This window comes from Trichosurus vulpecula, chromosome 2 (assembly GCF_011100635.1).
Source record: "Trichosurus vulpecula isolate mTriVul1 chromosome 2, mTriVul1.pri, whole genome shotgun sequence".
Lineage (NCBI taxonomy): Eukaryota > Metazoa > Chordata > Mammalia > Diprotodontia > Phalangeridae > Trichosurus > Trichosurus vulpecula.
In genome coordinates, this window is record NC_050574.1 from 435,364,098 (window position 1) to 435,387,227 (window position 23,130).

The following is a 23,130-nucleotide window of genomic DNA, read 5'->3' on the forward strand; positions in this document are numbered from 1 at the left end:
ACTTGGCTTCACTGCAGCCTAAGACTGGACCTATCCCTTAAGGGGATTGAGCAGAATTGAGAGCTAAACTGATGGAATCTCCCTCAACAGCTGACTTCTCAGACGTTCTGGACTAAGAGACCAGACGCCCTCTTGGTTGTAGCTGACGTCTCTGTACTAATGAAAACAGGAAAACCGTCCAGGAGATATTGTGATACAGGATGGAGAAAATGCAAAACCTGTTTTCTTGCCCTTTAAATTTTCTTTTTCTCCTAAAAATACCACCACCACCCCTCAACTATATCTTGATCCTTCCCTCCCCAATCCACTATATATATATAGTTGCTTTGTGGCTCAAGTTCAACCCTTAAGAGAGGAATTCCTTCATTTATCACTGTTTTTTTTCCCAACCTCCCACGGGAACAAAGGAGACTCTTTAAGCTGTGGTCTCACTAAACTGCCCCTTAATGATAGCTGTCTTTCACATAGCACGTGATACTTGTGTACCCGTTGACTCATTACAATACAACTTGAGATCCTTGGGTCATAGTTTTGAGTGCTACCGTCTTTAAGCCTACACAAATGCAGTATGTCACTGTATTAACTATCCAGACAGGAGATGAAATAACTAAGTCGAGCTTCTACTTGACCCATTCAATCTGTGGCCCTGTCAATTTCTCTCTGAAATTTTGTAGAATAATTCCTAAGAGGCTGCTGTAACCCCACTGTCCACCAGATGGTGCCCAGCCTGCAAAAGCCCAGACTTTCCCCTAGTACCCTCCTGCTGAAAATCCCATTCATTCCCCCACACTTGTCAAGCCCCTATTTCTGTGGTGGTACTAAGCGATTTGAACTAAACTCCATTGACTGTCTAAAATAGATCTGGAGAATGAAATGGAATATTGCTCAAAAGACAAAAATATAGAATTCAGTATCTAAAGAGAACTTATGAGCTCCTACATGAGGCAGCTAGGTGGGGCAGCGGAAAGAGCAGAAAGCCAAGAATCAAGAAGCCCCAAGTTCCAATCCTGCCTCAGACACTCACCAGCTGTTTGACCCTGGGTAAGTAATTTCATCTCTCTAAGCCTCACTTTCCCCATCTGTAAAACGGGGATGCTAATAGCACCTCCCCCACAGCGTTGTCATGAAGACCAAATGTGTATTGGGCTCTGCAAACCTTACAGTACCATATGAATGCTGGTTATTACTGTTGCTCTCTCTAGGCTACCTTTTCTCAATTTGCAGTCCTTGAACTCACAGATTCAGAGACTTATCATGCTGGAATCACATGGTTTATTTTACATAGAATAAAGCAAGAGAAAATAGAAAAAGCATTCCCACGTGGATGCATTCTAAACCTCCCAGTTAGCCGTCAGCATCTTTGGATGTGGCCAGAGGGACTCCCAATCATGCACACCCAAGGCCTGTCACAAAGAACGAGGGAAAGTGACCTTCTCATCCTCTCTGAGGATCATGGACTAGAAACAGGTGGAGGCAGGGAAGACGGCAAGAGAAATCAATCTCTTCCTCAACTTTCAAGCCCAGTGAGTTTCACAATAGCTAGGAGTCTTAGCAAATCGGGAGTGTTTCTCCTTGCTTCCCAAGAATGTTTTCACTATAGGATCTAGATTTTTCCCATAATGCTGGCCTTTGATCACCCTCCTTCCTGGGCACTGAGGCTTCAGGAAAGCACGTCAATGGGCATGGAAAGTGGTGGGCTCTTTACTTTGATATGTTGTTTTAGTCAATGCCCCCTTACCCCCATTATCCTCATGGCAGCCAGTGAGTCTGAATTCAAGGACAGTTAAAGAAAAAGAGGAATTCAGACCCTTCTCAAACCTCCTGTACCACTCTCTTCCTCCATACTTTCTTCTGAAGACTTCATCCTACACTGAGAAAATAGAGGCCATTCATCACAGGTTTTCTCATCTTCCTTTCTTTGTGTCTTATAACCCTTTGACATCCTCCCCTACTTTCTCTTCCTTTACTCCCTCAGATGATGAAGAAACTTTTTTCCTTATCGAGGCTAACCCCTTTAAATATGTCTTTGATCCCATCCCCTACCAACTTCTTGCTGCCTACAAATATACTCAAATCTTTCCTTAAAAAATCTTTAGGCTTCAGAACGACTCTGGGCAAACAGGCAGCCTCCAGAGGCCAGTCTTCCACGTGCTTCAGTGTAGCCCTGGGGAAACACAGAAACACTCCTATGGCCTCGAGCAGTATCAGCCACCTTCTACCCCACCCCCTCAGCACAGCACCAAACAGTAGGGGCCCCCATGGGCCTCAGGGCAACATCAGTGGAGCACCTTGTAAACAGCCAGGGCCCACAGCCACTGGCACAAGAAGCCTAAGAAAATGCCCCTTCTACCCTGGGAGCAGAGTTCAAATTTAAAAGAAAGCCCCACCCCCCTCTCCAAAAAAGATGAGCAAAAAACAACAAAAGAAGAATCTGACCGTAGAAAGTTATTATGCTGTCAAGGAAGACCAAGACGCAAACTCAGAAGAGAACAACAATGTCAAAACACCTATGGGCAAAACCCAAAAGAAAAAATAGGAAGCAGTCTCAAGCCCAGAAAGAACTCGTGGGAGAGCTCAAAAAGGAGCTTAAAAATTATATGAGAGGTAGGAAGAAAAAATGGGAAAAAATGAGAGTGTGCAAAAGAATTATGAAAAAAAGAGTCAACAGCCTGGAAAACTGCTTAAAAAGTAGAATTGGCCAAATGGAAAAGGAGATACAAAAATTCACTGAAGAAAACAGCTCCTTAAAGAGTGCAATTAGCCAAATGGAAAAGAAAGCACAAAAGCTAATTGAGAAAAACAACACCGTAAAAGTTAGAATTGGGCAAGTGGTAGCTAATGATTCTGTGAGACACCAAGAATCAAATAAATTAAAAAGAATGGAAAAGGAAGAAAATGTAAAATATCCCATGGAAAAAAAACTGACCTGGAAAATAGATGGAGAAGAAACAATATCAGAATCATTGGACTACCTGAAAGCCATAATCAAAAGGAGGACCTGGACAGCATCTTTCAAGAAAACTGCCCTTATGTCCTGGAACCAGATGGCAAAACAAGCATTGAAAGAATCCACTGATAGCCTCAGCAAAGAGATCCCAAAATAAAAACTGACAGGAACATTAGAGCCAAATATCAGAACTATTGGGTCAAGGAAAAAAATACTACAAATGGCCAGAAACAATTCAAATATTGGGGAATCACAATCAGGATTACACAGGACTTGGAAGCTGCAATATTAAGAGATCAGAGGTCATGAAACATGATATTCCAGAAGGCAAAGGAGCTAGGATTACAAACAAGAATCGCTTACCTGGCAAAATTAAGCATAATCATCAATGGAAAAAAAGAGTTATTCAATGAAATAGAAGGATTTCAAGCTTTCATAAGAAGACAAAAACTAAACTAAAAATTTGACCTCCAATATCAAGACCCAAGAGAAGCATAAACAAGTAAAAAGAAAAAAGAAAACATAAGGGATTCAATAGAGCTAAACTATCTACATCCCTACACAGGAAGATCATACTTATAATTCTTAACAATTTTATCACCAATAGTACAACTGGAAGAAAAAATAGAGGTTACAGGTATAAGGTGAATTTGAAGGAATGACATAAAAAAATTAAGGGATGAGAAAGAAGGAGTATGATGGGTGCAAAATAAAGGGAGAGGTAGAATAGGGTAAATTATGTCACTTGAAGAAGTGAGAAAAGCCTATTGCAGTGGAGGGGAAAATAGGAGAGTGGGTGATAAGCATTGCTTGAATCTTACTCTCATCAGTATTGGCTCAAAGAGGGAATCATATATACAGTCAGTTGAATATAGACATCTATCTTACCCAACAGGGAAGTAGGAGGGGAGAAAATGAAGTAAAGGTTGGGAGGGTGCCCTGACAGAAGGGAGGGCAGATCAGGGGAGGTGGTAGATGGAAGCAAAGTACTGGTGAGGAAGGAAAGAATGAAAGGAAAGGGAGGACAAACAGGAGGAAGAACAGGATGGAGGGAAATACACAGGTAGTAATCCTAACTGTGAATGTGAATGAGATGAACTCTCCCATAAAATGGAAGCAGATAGGAGAGTGGAGAAAAAACAAGATTCCTACAATATATTGTTTACAAGAAACACACAGACACACAGACACACACACACACACACACACACACACACACACACACAGAGTAAAGATAAGGGGCTTGATAAATCCAACCAAAAAATAAACAAGAAAGAAACTAAGGAAAAATATAAAATATTAGAAAAGTTAGATATGACAGAACTTTGGCATGATTTAAACGTAAAGGGTGACACCATAAGCAAATTAGAAGAGCAGGGAATAGTCTACCCATCAGATCCAAGAGGAGGGGAAGAATGCATGATCAAAGAAGAGTTAGAGAGCATTACAAAATGTAAAACAGATAATTTTAATTATATTAAATTAAAAAGCTTTTGTACAAACGAAACCAATGCAACCAAGATTAGAAGGAAAGCAGAAAGCTGGGAAGCAATCTTTATAGCAAGTGTCTCTGATAAGGGCCTCATTTCTCAAATATATAGAGAACTGAGTCAAATTTACAAGACTATAAGCCATTCCCCAATTCATAAATGGTCAAAAGATTTGAACAGGCAGTTTTCAGATGAAGAAATCAAAGCTATGTATAGGCACATGAGGAAGTGCTCTAAATCACCTTTGATTAGAGAAATGCAAATTAAAACAACTCTGAGGTACCACCTCACACCTAACATTGGCTAATATGACAAAAAAAGGAAAATTATAAATGTTGGAGAGTTTGTGGGAAAATGGGACACTAATGCACTGTTGGTGAAGGTATGAACTGATCCAACCATTCTGGAGAGCAATTTGAAACTATGCCTAAAGGGTAACCAAACTGTTCATGCCCTGTGATCCAGCAATATCACTACTAGGTCTGGGAATTCATAAAAAGGGAAAAAGACCTGTAACAACAATGTTGCTAACAGCTGTTGTGGGGGTGAAAGACCAACAACAAAAGCACACAGGAAGGCTGCTAGCACAGATTCTTTGATCTGCTTTTCTAAGGAAAGCAACTTTAAGGGGTTAACAATCTCACTTTAATTAAGCATACATATATCATTCACTTAGTTCAGGAGGAAAAGCCAGCACTCCGAACATCAGAGGATAACACAAACAGAAATTACAATCATACATGATATAAACAGAGCAAATAACACACAGAGATCAACAGATAGGCCTTTTATCTACCTAATCAAATCACAATAGTTTCTAAAGAGAGAGGCACCAACATCTGGGTTTTCAAAGCTGGCAGGGGCAGGGCGGGGGGGGGGGGGGCCTCCAGCGGCTACCCAGAGTCTCATCTGGTCAAATTACACAACACTCTTCCACTGAGTGAGAGCCCCAAACAAAATGCTAGCCTCTGAGTTTATAGACCTGTCTCAGGGCCCAAAGGCTTCACACCTAATCAGCAAAAGGGTGTGGGCCTGGGGCTTTGCACTTAGCAAGACTTAATCAAAGGTACTTGATTACTTTAGCATTCTAAAAGAGAAAACCGTAAAAAAAAAAAAAAAAAAGAAGCCTCACCTTTATTACCATTACAGGACCTACATGTGCAAAAACATTTATGGCAGCCCTTTTTGTCATGGCAAAATATTGGAAATTGAAGGGATGTCCATCAATTAGGGAATGGCTGAACAAGCTGTGGTATATTAATGTGATGGAATACTATTGTTAAGAAATGATGAACAGGCAGATATCAGAAAATCCTAGAAAGACTTGTACAAACCGATATGAAATGAGCAGAACCAGGAAAATATTGTATATAGTATCAGCAACATTGTGTGATGATCAGCTATGGATGACTCAGCTCTTCTCAGCACCACAGTGATCCAAGACAAGTACAAGGGATTCACAAAGGAAAATGTTATCCACATCCAGATAAAGAACTGGTGGACTCTGAATGCTGATAAAATCATATTTTTTTTCCCACTTTATTCTTTCTTGCATTTTTTTTCTTTGATCTGTTTCTTCCTTCACAACTGTGACTAATATGGAAATATTTTTTACATGATATCATATGTATAAACTATATATACCATTTTCAGAAGAGAGGAGGGGAGAGAGGAAAAAAAATTTGGAACTCAAAATTCTGTAAAAATGAATGCTAAAAATTTTCTTGATATGTAACTGTGAAAAAAACAAAATACTATTTAAAATGTATGTGGGGGGAACCATAAGACCCCTCTCTCAACTGTAAAAAACAAAACAAAACCCTTCACTAAACCCTATCATCCTTTCTACCTATTGTCTTGTACCTCTTTTTCCTCTTTTTTACCTCTTTTTTTCTGGAGAAAAATATTTCTCCAATCATTGCCTCCACTTTGTTTCCTCTCACTCACTTCTCATCCTTTTACAATATGGCTTCTGACCTCATCACTTAACTGAAACTCTTCTCTCCAAAGCTATCAACAACTTTTTGATGACCAAATCTGATAGATTTATGTCAACATTCATATTTCTTGACCTCTCTGCAGCATCGGACACTGTTGACTACCATCTCTTCCTGGGTACTTTCTCCTTTCTGGGGTTTTTCTTTCTATCTGTCTCACTACTCCTTCTCAGTCTCCCTTGTATCATTATTTATATCAAGTTCCCATACTATGAATGTATTCTGGAAAATGTTTAACAATAGGCTCTCAGTGGGGGTAGGGGGATGGGGGGGGGAATGTATTCAGGTTTATGCAATGATCTAGCTTTAGTCATTTTTCCTGAGTATCAGTCCCACATCACTAAGGACCTATTGGACTTTTAGGACTGGAGGGTCTTAGGCATTTCAATTCAACATGCCCCAAATAAATCTTATTATTTTTCCCCAACAATCTACCCCTCTTCCATTTCCCTCCTTCTGTCAAGGGCACCACCATCCTTCCAGCAACTCAGCTTCACAATCTTGGTGATTTCATCACCCCTTCACTCTTATTCATCTCACATATCTAATTAGTTGCCAAATCTTGTCATTTCTACCTTCCCATTCCTCCCACCTGTCTCCTTTTCTTTGCCATCATCTTAATTCAGATGCTCATCGACCCTCCTAATTAGTCTCTGCCTCAAATCTCTCCCCACTACAATGCCTTCTTCATACAGCTGCCAAAGTAAAATTCCTAATTTTTGGCTTGCTCCCCTTCTCAATGAATTCTGGTGGCTCCCTGTTACCTCTAGGATTAATTAATTTATGTTTGGCATTAAAGCCATTTGCATCCTTCTTTTTGAGCTTTATCATTCCCAATTCAAGTGCCACCTTCTACAGGATCTCCCCTGCTGCTCGTGCCACCACTCCCCCCTCGATCATATTGGATCTTTAGCTTAATATAGGCTCAAGGTTTAATATTTTCTCTTTAAGGTCCAGGGTAATTGGTCTCACCTGTTCACCTGTCCCTCCATCTGCTATTCCAAGGAGCTAATCATGACAAATATTTAGGGAATTCAGTAAGAATTGTTTTTGTTCAGTCATGTCTGACTGTCCATGACCCCACGTGGGGTTTTCTTGGCAAACTTAGTGGAATGATTTACTTTCAACTGAATGACAATGGTCTTGCCTCTCCTAGAACAAGACACTCCATCTCCTGACTCCAGACATTTTTACCAGCTGCCTCCATGCCCAGAATGTTCTACCTCCTTGTCTCTGCCACCTGTCTTCCCTGACTTCCTTCCCCTTAATGCTAGTGCGTTCATTCCAAGATTACCTACAGCTTATCCTGTTCATATCTTCTTTGCACAAAATTGTTTTAATGTTGTGTCTCCCATTAGACTGTGAGGTTTTTGAGAACAAGGCCCATTTTTTCCATCCCCAGTGCTTAGCACAGTGCCTGGCTAGTAATTGTTTCAGAAATACTAACTCAACTTAAAGCTTTCAAAGACATAGAAATCTTCAGCCAAACTTATCCAGGAAATTTAATTCAAAAGGTCATAGAATAGAGAGGCACATGGCAGCTCAGAGGCCATCTATTCCAAACCTCTCATTTTACTATTGAGTAAACTGAGGCCCAGTGAGGCTTGTGCAAATTTGCACAAGTAGTATCAGAGGCAGGATTTAAACCCACATCTTCTTTAAACCCAGGTCTTCTGAGTCCAGGGCAGCAAGGTAGCGCAATGAATAGAGTGCCAGGCTTAGATTCAGGAAGACCTGAGTTCAAATCTGGCTTCAGACATTAGCTGGGTGACCCTGGGCAACTCATTTAACCCTACTTGCCTCTGTTTCCTCAACTGTAAAATGAGCCAGAGAAGGAAATGACGAACCACTCCATTGTCTTTGCTAAGAAAACCCCAAAAGGGTCACAAAGAGTTGGGCAACAATTTCTGACTCCAAAGCCAATTCCTCCTATGCTCTGAGCTTTAGATAAGTCTATACATTCCCTTCTCTCCACTCACCGCACCACGATCCCGGCGCAGGTTCTCCAAACCTTTCATCTGTACTATTGTAAGTCTTCTGGTTGGTCTTCCTGACTCAAGACTCAAGTCTCTCCCCTCTCCCTGTCCTTGACTCAGCCGACAAAGTGGTTTTTCTAATGCACACCCTGACTACCTCCGCATTATACCTCCTCCCCTTCAATTACCTCCAGGATCAAATATAAAATCCTATGTTACAGCATTTTAAGCCCTTCAGAACCTGCCTGCTTCCTGCCTTTCCAGTCTTCTTCCATCATACTCCCTTTGACTTACTCTCTGCATCCTGTTTCTTGTATACGACAACATAACTTTTCACTATCTGTCTCCATGCCTTGAATACTTTCCTCCGAGAACCATTTGAAACTCTACCTTCCGCAGGAGACTTTTCCCATCGTCTTCTTTTTCTGCCTCCTCCCCCACCAAGATTCCCTTCCTTTTCCACTGTGTATATCCTGTATATATATAGAATGTATATAGCATGCTATATAGACACTCCCTAGTAGAACGTGACCTCTTAGGAGGGAGGGCCCATATTTTTGCCTCTCTTTGTATCCTCAGTGCTTCCCACAGTGCCTGGCCCATAGAAAGCTGCTTAGCAAATGCTTAATAAATGTAGTTGTTGTTACTGGCTTACACAGCTAGTAAGTGTCTAAAGCCTATTTTGAATTCTTCCTAACTCCAGGCCCAGCCTCCTATCCATTGCACCACCTAGCTGACTACGTGTCAGACACTACCTTAACAAGAAAAATTTTAAAAAGTGCAAAAATGGGCCTTATCTTCAAGGAGCTCATAATCTAATCCGGAGGCCAGAGGCTCACTGTTTGGGCTTTGATGGCTCAGAGTAAGTATAAATAGCAATTGTTTTCTGTTCTGGTCAGAAAACTCTGAGGGTCTTCCCCTCCACCCCCAGACTTATTCTTCTGTGATGATAAACTAGGCCACCTTTTGTCTCAATTCTTACCTAGTCCTTAGTCATTGAATGGGTGTTGCCTCTGCAGGCCAAGGTCTCCCACTGCATCCTGGGCCATCTCCAGTCATATTGACCTTTGTCTTGCTATTGGGCCTGGATGACTCTGGAAGAGAGAGTGAGGCTGATGACTTTGCACAGCTCTGCCTCACTTAAATCCATTTCACATGCAAGGGAAGACAACATCCTCCAGATGTCATTGGTCCGCTTCAAGAACAAAGGACAAACAACAACAAACAACCTAAAGGGGGAGACTACATACAAACAACTACGTACAAATAAAATTCATAGGGGAAAATTTGGAACTACTCTCAGAAGGAAGGTACTAGCATTAAAGAGTAACTGGGAAAGGACTATTGCAGAAGGAAGGATTTTAGCTAACGCTTGAAGGAAGCCAGGAGATGGACATGAGGAGGGAGAGTATTCCAGGCACGGGGATGGAGTGTCTTTTGCAAGGAACAGCAAGTAAGCTGTCACCAGATCGAAGAATATTCAGAGAGGAATAAAGTGTAAAAAGACTGGAAAGATAGGAAGGGGCCAGGTTATAAAGTATTTAAAAAGCCAAACAGGATTTTATATTTAATTCTGAAGGTGATGAGGAGCCAGGGGAGTTTATTGATTAGAGGTGTGTGTCATGATCAGATCCCATGCTTTAGGAAGATAAATTTTGAAAGCTGACTGGGAGATGGACTGGAGTGGGGAGAGAATTGAGATGTGGAGGGCAACCAGAAGCCTATTACAACTGTCCAGGTATGAGGTTATGAGTGACAGCCTGCAACAGAGTGGCGGCAGTGTTAGAGGAGAAAAGAGGCCATGTATTAGAGATGTTGTGAAGTTAAAATCCACAGGACTTAGCAACAGATTGAATACAGGGCTGGGAGGGGGTGGGGTGGAGCATGTCAGTATTTTTCTGGCTGCCTATTACAGCCCTATATACTTGTCCCTACTTCTTAGGTCAACTCCCTCAAAGTATTTTCTAGCTCCTCCTCTTAACTAACTAGAACCGTTCTTTACTTGGCTCCCATCTCTGATTCATCTTAGAATCATAGAATAGAATCATAGACTGTTAATAATAGCTAACATTTATATATCCTTTATTATGTGCCAGGAACTGAGCTAAGCACCTTACAATTATTATTAGAGGTGGAAAACACAATAGGGTCTATCTAGTCCTACTCTTTTGTTTTAAAGATTAAGAAGTGAGACCCAGAGAGGTGAAATGATTTACCCAAAGCCACAGTCAGTGGCATAGCCAAGACTATAACATCCAGAACACCTGACTAAAACATCAGTGAAGCTTCCAATGCCTCACACTTCCCTCCAGTTCCAGCACCAACCTTAAAGAAAGTAGAAGACATGGCACTCCCCCAATCCCAATTCATACTGGTAGGCTGGGTCCCCAGAGAGAAGTTACATCTTGCCTTAGAGTTTTAGAGGTAGCACTGAGGGATTAGTACAGTGTCTAGCACATAGTAGGCTCTTAATAAATGTTTATTAATTGACTAATTAAGGGATTAAGGTCTATCTTTCTAATGCTATATAGCTCCGCTGGTGTGCTTCCCACCATTGATTATCTGTTTAAATAAATTAGTCATCCAGACATAATTAGCTTTAAGAGTAGCTTAATTACTAAGATGTGAGAACAGAGTGTACAAAACATTCCCCTAAAAGTCTGTGACACATTTTCCAACCAGTACATATAAAGTCCAAGGAAGAGTGGACTTAAGAAAGCATGTAAGGCAAAGGGGAAATTCACATTTCCTGGAAATTCTTTGACTGAAGAGCTCAAGATATTCCAATCAGGTATAGGGTAGTTTCTCTGCTAAATTCCTTTTAGTCTTTTAAAATTAAATTAAATTAAATTTTTTTCATATGACAAAATCTCTCTCTCTCTCTCTCTCTCTCTCTGCCTCTCTCTCTCTTTCTCCTCCCCATCTTCCATGGAGGGGGAAAAAAACCTCCTGTAACAAATACACATAGTCTAGCAAAAAGAATTCCTTCATTGGTGATGTCCAAAAATGCTGTTTCAGTTGGCATTCTGGGTCTATCAGCTCTCTGTAAGGAGGTGCATAGTCTGCCTTATTATATAAATTTCTCTCCTAGCTCTGCTCACCTCACTCTGCGTCAATTCATACAAGTCCTCCCAGGTTTCTCTGAAACCAATTCTCTCACCATTTCCTATAAGCATAACACTGTCAATTACATTCACATACAATGACTTGTTCAGCCATTCCCTAATTGACACTGGCTGTAAGGCCTGGAGTTAGGAAGACCTGAATTCAAAATAGGCATTAGACACTTACTAGCAGTGTAAGCCAGTAACGGCACCCTTTCAGTTTCCAATTCTTTGCCACCACAAAGAGCTGCTATAAGTATTTTGTACTTAAGAATCCTTTTCCTCTTTTTTGATTTCTTTGGGGTATAGACGTAGTAGTGGTATTGCTAGGTCAAAAAGTATGCATAGTTGAACCATTTTAGGGGCATAGTCCCAATTTGCTTTCCAGAACAGCTGGACCAATTCACAGTTCTACCAACAGTGCATTGACAGGTCTCTTTTTCTGTAGGCCTTCCAATACTAATTATTCTGCTTTTTGGTCATCTTTGCCAATCTCGTGGGTGTCAGGTATACTCTCAGAGTTGCTTTGATTTTCATTTCTCTAATTATTAATGATTTGGAGCATTTTAATAATAGCTTTAATATCTTCATAAGAAAACTGCTTATTCATATATGCCTTGGTCATTTATCAATTGGTAAATCCTTGTGAAGTCTTAAAGCTGCCTTTTCTCAGTCTGTTTAATTTGTACTCAGATAATACCAACAGCTGTTGCTGATCTGGAGATGCTGCTTGGACTGGGATGCTGATAGAAAATCCAGAGTCCTCCAACTCTTTTAATATGACAAGGTCCTCTGCCCATCAAAGGGAGCTGAGGGAAGAGAAGGAGACCAAGACAGAGGATAAGGCCAGGTCTCTTTTCCTTCCCTCTAAGTGACTTCTTCTCAGGCGTCATGGCCTCAGGTTTCCCCCACTGAGGCCGGATGCTCAAATCTTTTGGGTTCTGAACTGGTCTGCTATTTCACAGATGGCCCACATGTTATGACCAAGTTTCCTTAGCCCGCCTGCAATGTCATTCCAAATCACACATACATTGATTAAAGACTTTTTTTGTGTTTCATCTAAAACCCGTAGTTGATTGATTCAATGGAGAAGTCTTCATATCTGATTAAGGTATGAAGTCTAGCATTTTGACACTTGAAGATGAGTAGGATGATTTTACTGATGGAATCAATCGATCCCCACCCTTACAAAAACAATAGTGCAAATCAGGTCTTAAGCCTGGAGCATTTGCCTGAGATTGCCTTCATTAGTAGAGAGAAAAATGACTCCATATTGCATGCCTTGGAGGGGCCCACTTGGTGTGAAAGCTTTGGAGACGGAGACATTCATTTTCTTTCCTCCTTCAACAAACAGCACAAGTAGTTCCAGACTGTCTTTTTAAAAATTTTACTTTTAATTTATGGAATAAAACAAGCATTTCCATAATGTAGTACTATAAAAAACACAATTGTACATGAAACTGCAAATCTACTATGCACAACTTGTCACTCCTTTCAAATATACAACAAAATTACCAAATAAGCTTTTTTCTTTTTTTTCTTCCCCCCACTTGAAATGACCATCATTAGACACAAATACATATATGTAAAAGATATATATATATATGTGTGTGTGTGTGTGTATACATATACATGTGTATGTATGTATATATGTATGTGTCTATATATATACACACACATCCACACATATACATATCTGTGTATTGTGTATATATGTATGCATATGTAAAATTATTCTATGCATACTTCTATCGGTTCTTTCTCTGGATGCAGATAGCATCTTTCTTCATATGTCCTTTATAGTTAATTTGGGTGTTTATAACAGACAAATTAACTTATTCAAAGTCATTCTTAAAGCAATGTTGTTGTTACTGTATACAGTGTTCTCTTGGTTCCGCTCATTTCGCTCTTCACTATTCCATGTAAATCTTTCCATGTTTTTCTAAAATCATTGAGCTCCTCATTTCTTATAGCACAGAAGTATTCCATCACAATCATATACCACAACTTGGTGGGCATCCCTACAATCTCCAGTTCTTTGCCACCACCAAGAGAGCTGCTATAAAGGTTTTAGAACATATAGGGTCTTTTCCTTTTCCCCGATTGTCTTTTAAGGGAGAATCTTATAGAAAGAGAAATAGACTTTTGAAGGCAAACATGGAGGGAGAACCAGCTGCTCAACATGTCCCTGTTTTGCCTCCCTAGAGACTTTAGGGAATTTCTCTTTGGAAGAGATTGGGATGTTTCTCTCTAGGTTGAGCTTAGATAGCTTGTTCCCATTGGGAGAACACATTCGCTCTTTTTTTTTTCCTGGCATATTCTAATCAGTGTAACTTCCTTGATTTCGGTTTGATACCTACTTGGATAAACAAGTTTTGTGATTTTTTTTGGTAGAAAGGGGTAAACTCAAAGGCTTCAGATATAGCGTCAGGGCACCCTCTCCTTTTAAGAGAGAATAATCAGGAAAGCAGCTAAGTGGGAAAAAAAAATCCTTCCCCTAGACCAGCAATATTTAGGAGAGGAGGCAGATGTAATCGTGGTCTGGTATGTTCTCCCTGAGGAGAACAGAGCTGCCAACCTCAGGGCCCCTTTTCTGATCTCTTCCAGGTAATAATCAGTTTCCCCTGAAGAGGAGAAGGGGGAATTTCAGAGATATCTACTCATAACTCTCCATAATCCTCATTTAGGCAACCCATGTGAAAATACCCATAACCTACACAGCAAACACACATGCTCTACATTTACAAAGGTGAAGTGCTTTGTGAGCAGGAGAACACACAGTTCTATGTAAGCTTATGTGAATGTGACCCGGCTTTCTCAGGGTTTGGCTTATTCCTAAAATGGTCTTTGGCAGAATTTGGCTTGGGTGGTAACATTCCTAAAAGCATGACTCTAGGAAAAGTTCCTCTCTAGCAGCTGAGATATCCATTGGTGGAAGGTAACACTTAGGAAGAGCTCATTGCAGACCACAGTTAGATACTGACTTGTATTTCCATAAGGGATCTTGGTTTTGTTTTTTCAAGTAACCTCTCCAGAAGAGCCAAAGTCCAGTTCTTTGCCTCCCTTCTTTGGAAGCAACCCCCCACAGCCCCTGTTAGAGGTGGAACTAACAGCATTCCCTTGGTTCAGGTTTGATGTTGGAATGAATTGAGGCACTCCTAGGTCACTGAACAGTTAACAAAAGGATTGGTTTGTTTTTAAGTGACTTGCCTAAGGTCACATAGTTAATAAGTGTCCAAGGCTGGGTTGAACTCAGGTTTTCCTGACTCCAGGGCTGTTGGTCCATCCGCCGCACCACCTAGCTGCCCCAACAAAAGGTTTACTTAGCCCTAACATAGCAAGCATATGCAACAAGCACACACCTAGTCTTCCTGCGGAAACTTGTCTGGTCAGCAGGGCAGAGTATGGCAGCTCTTGGCATGCACTAAGTTTGAAGGGCACCAACTCCACATGGGTAGAAACTTTTATGTCCCTGGGTGATCAGGGTGCCATGTCATCACAGCCAGAGGCTGTCAGGAAGAGACATCATGGGAAACACAGTTTGATCTGTTCCCTACCCCTGGGCCAATCAAGTCCTGCCTATGTAGCAGAGCCTAACACTCGTTGAGGTGCGGAGGGGGAACTCCAGCAGATTTCGGTCCTGCTAGACCCTGTATCCCATGGTGATTACTCCCCTCTCACCTAGAAGAACTGGCATAGAATTCTAACATTTTTAAGTGAGTCTTGAAGCCATTTGCCTCTGAAATAACCTCAGGACTGAACGCTAACTTACAGTATTTTCTAAGAGCATCCTCAAATAATATCGCCATACATATAAACCCACACACACAATTTAAGCTATATAGTTTATTACCTGATGGAAAACTTTTTATTCTTAAAATGGTAAAAGTACTTTTAAAAAGAATCTAAAGGTTTTGAGAGTCACCTGAGAACCACAAAATGTCTGCTGCTCAGTCTACATCCAGGCACCCCTTTTATCAAGACACAAGGCTGACTCAGACGAAGAAAACTAATGAAGTAAACAAAACCCTCATGTGCTTTTCGGCTGAAATTAGCGATATTTTAAGATATCTCCTAATCTTTGCCTTGACATGTGTTTTGTTTCTATGCATTCAGATTAATGCTAGGGAATGAATTAATTAGAAAAATGAGGTAAGACTTCTTGGCAGAAGTCAGCACTCCATTAATATTTAAAATTTCAAACAAACTTGAGATCTTTATACACAACTCTTTAATCTTGCACTTTTACACCCTGGGAAATTAAATCGACATCAGAAATAAGCCTGAGACTCCTCTGGCTCCACAGCGCCATGTACCCCTCAAAGTCTCCTGTTATAAAAGCAGCATCAGGGCCCCCAGCTAAAAGCTGTTTTCTTGGCCTTCAACTGCCAGGAATCTTGTGCAAGAGCCCTGCTGAAAGGCAGGCTAAGAGTAATAGCAAGACAGCAATTTGTCCTCGGGCTGTTTTGGGTCTGAACTCCATTGAGCAAGATGGAAAGAACAATTTTTCCATAATGACCCCCTGGAAACCCATCCTCAAGTTTGGGGGGGGTGGGGACGGGAGGAGCATAGAAAGAGAAACAGTAAAGGAATGAAGACAGGGAGATTTTGGTGCCTTAAGACCACTAGGGTAGCTGTGAAGGCCTGATAGGAAGTCCCCAAACACTGACTAGGTGGTCACAAGCAATACTATTTATCAGGTTATCATCCCAGCTGATGTGATGCAATTGCTCCTATGAGGGTGGTATAGGCTTGTTGGAATAAATGATAATTTTGACAAGGAATGGAGGAGAGCAGGTGGCACTCCTTTGTGTTTTGTTAGCACAGAGAGGAGATATATACTGGAACACATCAGAAATACCAATGCCTCATTGCCAGAAATGATTTGGTGCAGAAGGCACTAACCACTAATGCAGGCAAACCATTGGTATGCACTAGTAAAAACATTCCAAAGATAGGATGTTTTTAATATGAGCCAGCACTACAGTATCATTAAGTGGCAGAGCAAATAAAGTGCTGGCATGGAGTCAGGAAGATTCATCGACTTGAGTTCAAATCTGACCCTGGGCAAGTCACTTAACCCTGTTTGCCTCAGTTTCCTCATCTGTAAAGTGAGTTGGAGAAGGAAATGGTAAACCATTTCAGTATCTTTGTCACAAAAACCCCAAGTGGAGTCACAAAGAGTTGGACATGACTGAAACAACTGAACAATATTACAGAAGAAATGGAAACCTAAGTTAATCAGTTATGCGCAAGGACTTTATATTGCTTTTTTGTCAATGTATTGCCATTCTGTGCAAGGCAATCATTCCTAAATCCAGATTAGATAAGGTAAGAGTAGAAATTTAGGAGTTACTTTAAGCCTGAAGAGGAAAGAGCTAAGAATCTGAAAGCACTGAAAAACTTTATTCAACACAAACTCCTGACATACTATCTAATAATGAAGTGGATGAAAAAATAATACTAGTCTCAAATGATTTTTAATAGGAAATGGGCATGCTTAGAATGGAATTTCTAAAGGGAAAATTTTGTATGTCATGACATGCATCTGACTAACAGACCAATTATACCAAAACAGATTAATTTTTTTAAAAGTGACATCTTCTATGTCAGGAATGAACACATCCTGCCACAACATATGATAATCTAAAAACATTTCAGGACATGTACAGAGTAATATATGCTGCAGCCATTGTGACAGTAAAGACCATAGGAATCAAGGCAGCACTGTGGAGAACAGGCACCAAGGAAAAAGCATCTTGAGAAAGCTATTGAAGACATCTCAGAAAGATGTTGGAAAATTACAACAATCCTAGTAGTTACATAGATTCAGTAGAAAAATGAATACCATATTGCCCAATTCAAGACAGTAAAAATTTTTAAAAGGACCATCTAGAATGGAATCTGGAAAACACAAATATATCAGAAACTCTTGATACCTTTAATCAGTAATTGAAAAAGAAGAGTCAAAAGGTTAAGGCAAGAAAAACAATGCAAAGAACAAAATAAATAATCTAATATCTACCAAAAGTGATACTAAAGAAGGTGGAGAAACAAAGAAATTAGAGGAGAAAGAATACCCCAAGAAGAAGGACGTAGAAAATTTTTAACTATTAGTGGATTCTACGTAGTCTCTTTTTCCTCATCTCTACGTCCTGGCTTCCCTCACATCCTTCAAGTCCCAGCTTTAATCCTATCTTCATCAAGAATAGTTGATATAGAATATATCATCTTCCATAGCTTAAGCCTACTATGGATATGCCTAGATTTAAACCCATTATCATAGCCCTGAATAGAATTGAACGTGTCTTTTAAGTCAAAAGGAGAGGTGCATCAAAATATCATATTAATCGTGAATGGATGAATTAATCATGAACGGATGACATCAAGTCACACGGTTCCAAAGGAAACCTCGTAAAACAGCTTCTGCATCTTGCTCTCCAACTATATCAAAATGTTGGACTTGATAAATGTAAACTTGTTAATAGATATCATTAAGGAAGAATAGAGTCTGAAGGCTTTGAGACTGAAGTCTGAGGTCGAATTAAACCAATGGAAGAAGAAAATACTTACAAATATCTTGACCTCCAGGTAAAACATATAAAACAAACAAGGATATCAAGGAAAAGCCTGAGCCTATGTATGTGAAGGGTTTGAGTCACATTCTAAAGTCAAAGCATGAGAGAAAGAATACATTTAGAACAATTAATACCTATTTAATACCAACCTTAACTCATACTTTTTTGGCACAACGGAGCCAGAAGCCTTCTTCAATGTTAACAAAACATAGAACTCATATCCCGTGGAAGCTACAGGAAGATCAATACTTTCTTATCAAAAAGATGGAAGACGCTTTATATTCTCAAAACACATAATAAACCGGTTTTTAAAAGGTATAGAATTCTTTTCTTCTTTTTTGAGGTGACTAATTTTTATGAAAAATGTTTAGTTTTTATTGATATTTTTAGTTACATATATCACCATAGTGCCCTATGTATCGCCTCCTCTTCCTCTCAGAAAGCCATCCCAATATGACAAATAGCATTTTTTTTGAAAAGGGGAAATAATTTGGTACAACTAATTAATACGTTGAAAAAATTCAAAAGCGTGTGCGATGCAAACCTGTGGACCTCCACCTCCATGAAGGGATGGGTTGGGGGTATCTTCTTATAGCTCTTTATTCTGAGTCCTATTTCATCTCATAGTTTTGTTACATTTACTTTTGATTTTTTGGTGTATCATTGTTCTTTTCATTTACATTGTTGTAGTTACTCTGTGTGTGTGTGTGTGTGTGTGTGTGTGTGTGTGTGTGTGTGTGTATGTGCACGTTTTTGGCTCTGCTTACTTCATTCTTCATCAGTTCATATAGATCTTCCCATGTTTCTCTGTATTTATCACACACATCGTTTCTTACAGCACATTAACATTTCATTCCACTCATGTATATCTATTGGGTATCTATTTTGTTTCCAATCCTTAGCTATCACAAAAAGAGCTGCTATAAATATTTGGAGTGCATGGGGACTTTTTTCTTATCAATTGCTTCCTTGGAGTAGATGCCCAGTCATGGAATCTCTGATTCAAAGGATATTTTAGTCACTTTATTTGCATAGTTCTAAATTACTTTCTAAAACATTTTACAGCTCCACCAACAATGTATTGGTGCACCTCTCTTTCTACAACCCCTCCAACATTGACTGTTGTCATTCTTTTGTTATTTTTGCCAATTTGCAGTCAAACCTCAGGGTCGTTTTGATTTGTATTTCTTGTATTTTTAGTGATTTGGAACATTTTTTCATGTGGTTGTGAATTCTTTTGAGAACTGTTTGTTCATATCCTTTGACCATTTATCTGTTGGGGAATGGCTATTAGTCTTACATATATTTATTAATTGTTTATATGTCTTGTATATCAAACCCTTATGAGAGAAATCTGATACAAAGATTATTTTCCCCTAGCATACTTTTGAAGAGATAAATCTATACTGGATTCATCTAATGTGCACAAAAGTGTTTTGTTTTGGTTTGGTTTGGTTTTGGATGGAGTCTCTGAAAAGACTAAAGATCCAAGATCAGAATCAAAAGGCCTTTAAAGGATTTGAAAGAAGTATACCAGAAAAATGTCTAAAAAGAAGTACAGACCAAATGACTAAGTCATACAAATTTGCTTAATAGACACTGAAGTATTTGTGATTCATAATCGAGTCATTGCCATTGGAAATGCCAGAATCCTTAGGGAATCCAGATGTACTGGTCCATGGTGGAAATTGTAGCATCTCACTGCAGGTCACAAAAATTTAGAATTTAACCAGATATCTAGAATAATGCATGCAGGTAGCTGAAACTATACACCAGAAGCTTACTACCCTTTATAAACCCACAGACAAGAAGTCTCCATAGTATGAATATAAACGTCAAAATATCTTCGAAGCAATGGTACAGTGAATAGAACTCTGGGCCTGGAGTCAGGATAGACCTGAGTTCAAATCCAGCCTCAGACACTCACTGGCTGTGTGACCCTGGGCAAGTCGTTTAACCTCGGTTTGCCTCAGTTTCCTCATCTGTAAAATGGGGATAATAACAGCACCACCTCTCAGAGTTGTTGTGAGAATCAAATGAAGTAATAATTATGAAGTGTTTAACAAAGCGCTTGGCACATACATAGTAAGTTCTATAGAAATGTTAGATATGATAACGGTATCAGCAAATAAATGCTGCTGGAACTGGAGCGTTGGTATCTGCAGAACTGCTACCTGAAACCACCCAGATATTGCATTGATCCATACAAATTGAAAGGCAATATTTTTGTTTATATTTTATATATTTCTGTTTTATTTATATATATTATATATACATACATATTACTCATCATCTTACTCATACATGTAATGAAAAGATTTCAAAGTATAAAGACCTAGAATAAGAAATTAAAACTGTGAGGGAACAGAACACATCACCCCATTTGACCTTTTGCTGGAGTTGTCCCAGTTTTAGACATGTTGAGCTTAAGATGTTTATGGGACACCCGGTTCAAGCTGCCTAAGAGACAGTTGGAGAAGCAAGACTGGAGGTCAGCAGAGAGATTAGGGCTGGATAGGCAGATTTGTGAATCATTAGCCTAGAGGTGATAATTGAATCCACAGGAAGTGATGAGACCACCAAGTGAAACAGTACAGAGGGAGAATAAAGGAAAGCCTGGGAGAGGACCCTGTGGGACACCCACCGCTGGTGGGTAGGAGGATCCAGCCAAAGAATCTCAGAAGGAATGGTCAGATGGGTGGAAGGAGAACCAGCAGAGAGCGGCGTCACAAGAACCGAGAGAGAAGAGGGTGATCGACAATATCACAGACCTCAGAGAGCTCAAGAGGGATGAGGATTGAGAAAGGCCATTGAGTCTGGCAGTTAAGAGATCTTTGGATCTGGAGGGAGAATGATGAGATTGGAAGCCAGACCATAGAGAGTTATGCTGTTGTTCAGTTGTTTCAGTCGTGTCCAACTCTCCTTGACCCTATCTGGGGTTTTCTTGGCAAAGATAGTGGAGTGGTTTGCCATTTCCTTCTCCAGCTCACTTTACAGATGAGGAAACTGAGGCAAACAGTGTTAAGTGACTTGTCCAGGGTCACACAGCTAGTAAGTATCTGAGGCTGGATTTAAACTCAAATCTCCCTAACTCCCAGCCCAGCGCTCTAACCTCTGTGCTGCTTAGAGAGTCAAGGAGAGGGTCAAAGCAGACAGAACGAAGGCATTTGTCATAGATAACTTTCCAAAGGAATTTAGCTACAAAAGGAGGGAGAGAAGTGGGACGATAGTCAGCAGATGAATGGATCCAGTGAGGGTTTTTTGAGAGAGGGGAGACACGCATGTTTGCAGGCCATAAGGAAGTACAGGCATACCTCGTTTTATTGTGTTTTGCTTTATTATGCTTCACAGATGTGCATTTTTTACAAATTGAAGGTTTGTGGCAACCTGCAAAGAGTGAACCTATCTATTGGCACCATTTTTCCAACAGCATGTGCTCCCGTTGTGTCTCTGTATCATAGTTTGGTAATTCCCACAATATTTCAAACTTTTTCATTATTATTACATCTTTTATGGTGATTGATGATGAATGATCTTTGATGTTAATGATGTAATTGTTTTGGGGGGTGCCACAAACCACACCCATATAAAACTGCAAACCTCATCAATAAATGTTGTTTATCTTCTGTCTGCTCTACCAACCAGCCATTTGACAGTGTTTCTCTCTCACCTTAGGCCTCCTTATTCCCTGAGACACAACAATATTGAAATTAGACCAGTTGATAACCCTACAATGGCCTCTAAATGTTCAAGTGAAAGGAAGAGCCAATCTATGTGGCAAAATTCATCGTGGTCTTATTTTAAGAAATTGTCACAACTACCCTAATCTTCAGCAACCACCACCCTGATCAGTCAGCAGCCATCAACACTGAGGGAAGACCTTCCACCGGCTAAAATCATGCTTCCCTGAAGGCTCTGATGATGGTTAGTACTTTTTAGCAATAAAGTATTTTTAATTCAGGTATGTACGTTGGGTTTTTTTAGATGTAATGCTATTGCATACTTAGAGGGACTACAGCATAGTGTAGACTACAATATAGTGTAAACATAACTTTGAGATACACTGGGAAACCAAAGAATTCATGTGACTTGCTTTATTGCAATATTCACTTCACTGGGGTGATCTAGAATTGAACTTGTAATATCCCCAAGATAAGCCAGTAGCCAGTAGACAGAAACCAAAGATAAGTGAGAGAGGGGAGACGATAGAGATGGCAATCTGCTAGAGGAGATGGGATGGAATGAGGTCCCTTGTGTGCCTAGGGAATGGCCTTGGGTAGAAAGGCCACTTATGAGATACCTTATGAGACAGGGGTGAGGGAGCAGATAGTGGCAGAAGACATGTGGGTGATGTGAGATAAAGAGGAAGAGAGAAGAGGACTTGACTCTGCATTTTGTACATCCTTATCGGTATATATCTTGTTTCCCTCACTAGAATTCCGGTAGTTCATATAGAACAAGGACTATTTTTTTTGTCTTTTGTTTCCCAGCACTTATGACAGTGCCTGTCACATAATGGGTATTCAATAAATGCTTGCTAAATTTAATTGAAAATAATAATCATCATCATTCACATATAGATAGTGTTTTCACCAACATTCTTATCTGAATGCACATATTTGAACTATATTTGGAAAATAGCCAAAGGGTTAGGAGAGGCTGTCAGCCAAAAAGTTTCATTTGGACTGGTGGACTGGAGTGGGCTGGGGTGGATGAGTCGAGCTTTTGGGTAGTATATGTCACCAACACATTATTTACTCAAAACGTTACCATGCTTTCTAGTACATTTATATTCCTGGTTTTTGTAAGATAGAAACCTCATACATGTTCTGTGTGGGGACTTAAAGTTGTTTTTTAATTTCATGTTATTAAAATATGTAACAATTTTATTTTTCTTCTGAGGAGCCAGAAACAAATAGCATCACATATGTTATTTATTACCAAAAGTATTATTCACGTAACACATTAAAGGAAAATGTTTCCTACCCTCTTCCCTTCCCCACTTTCCCCAATTTTTCCTATTGGTCTTCATTTAGCT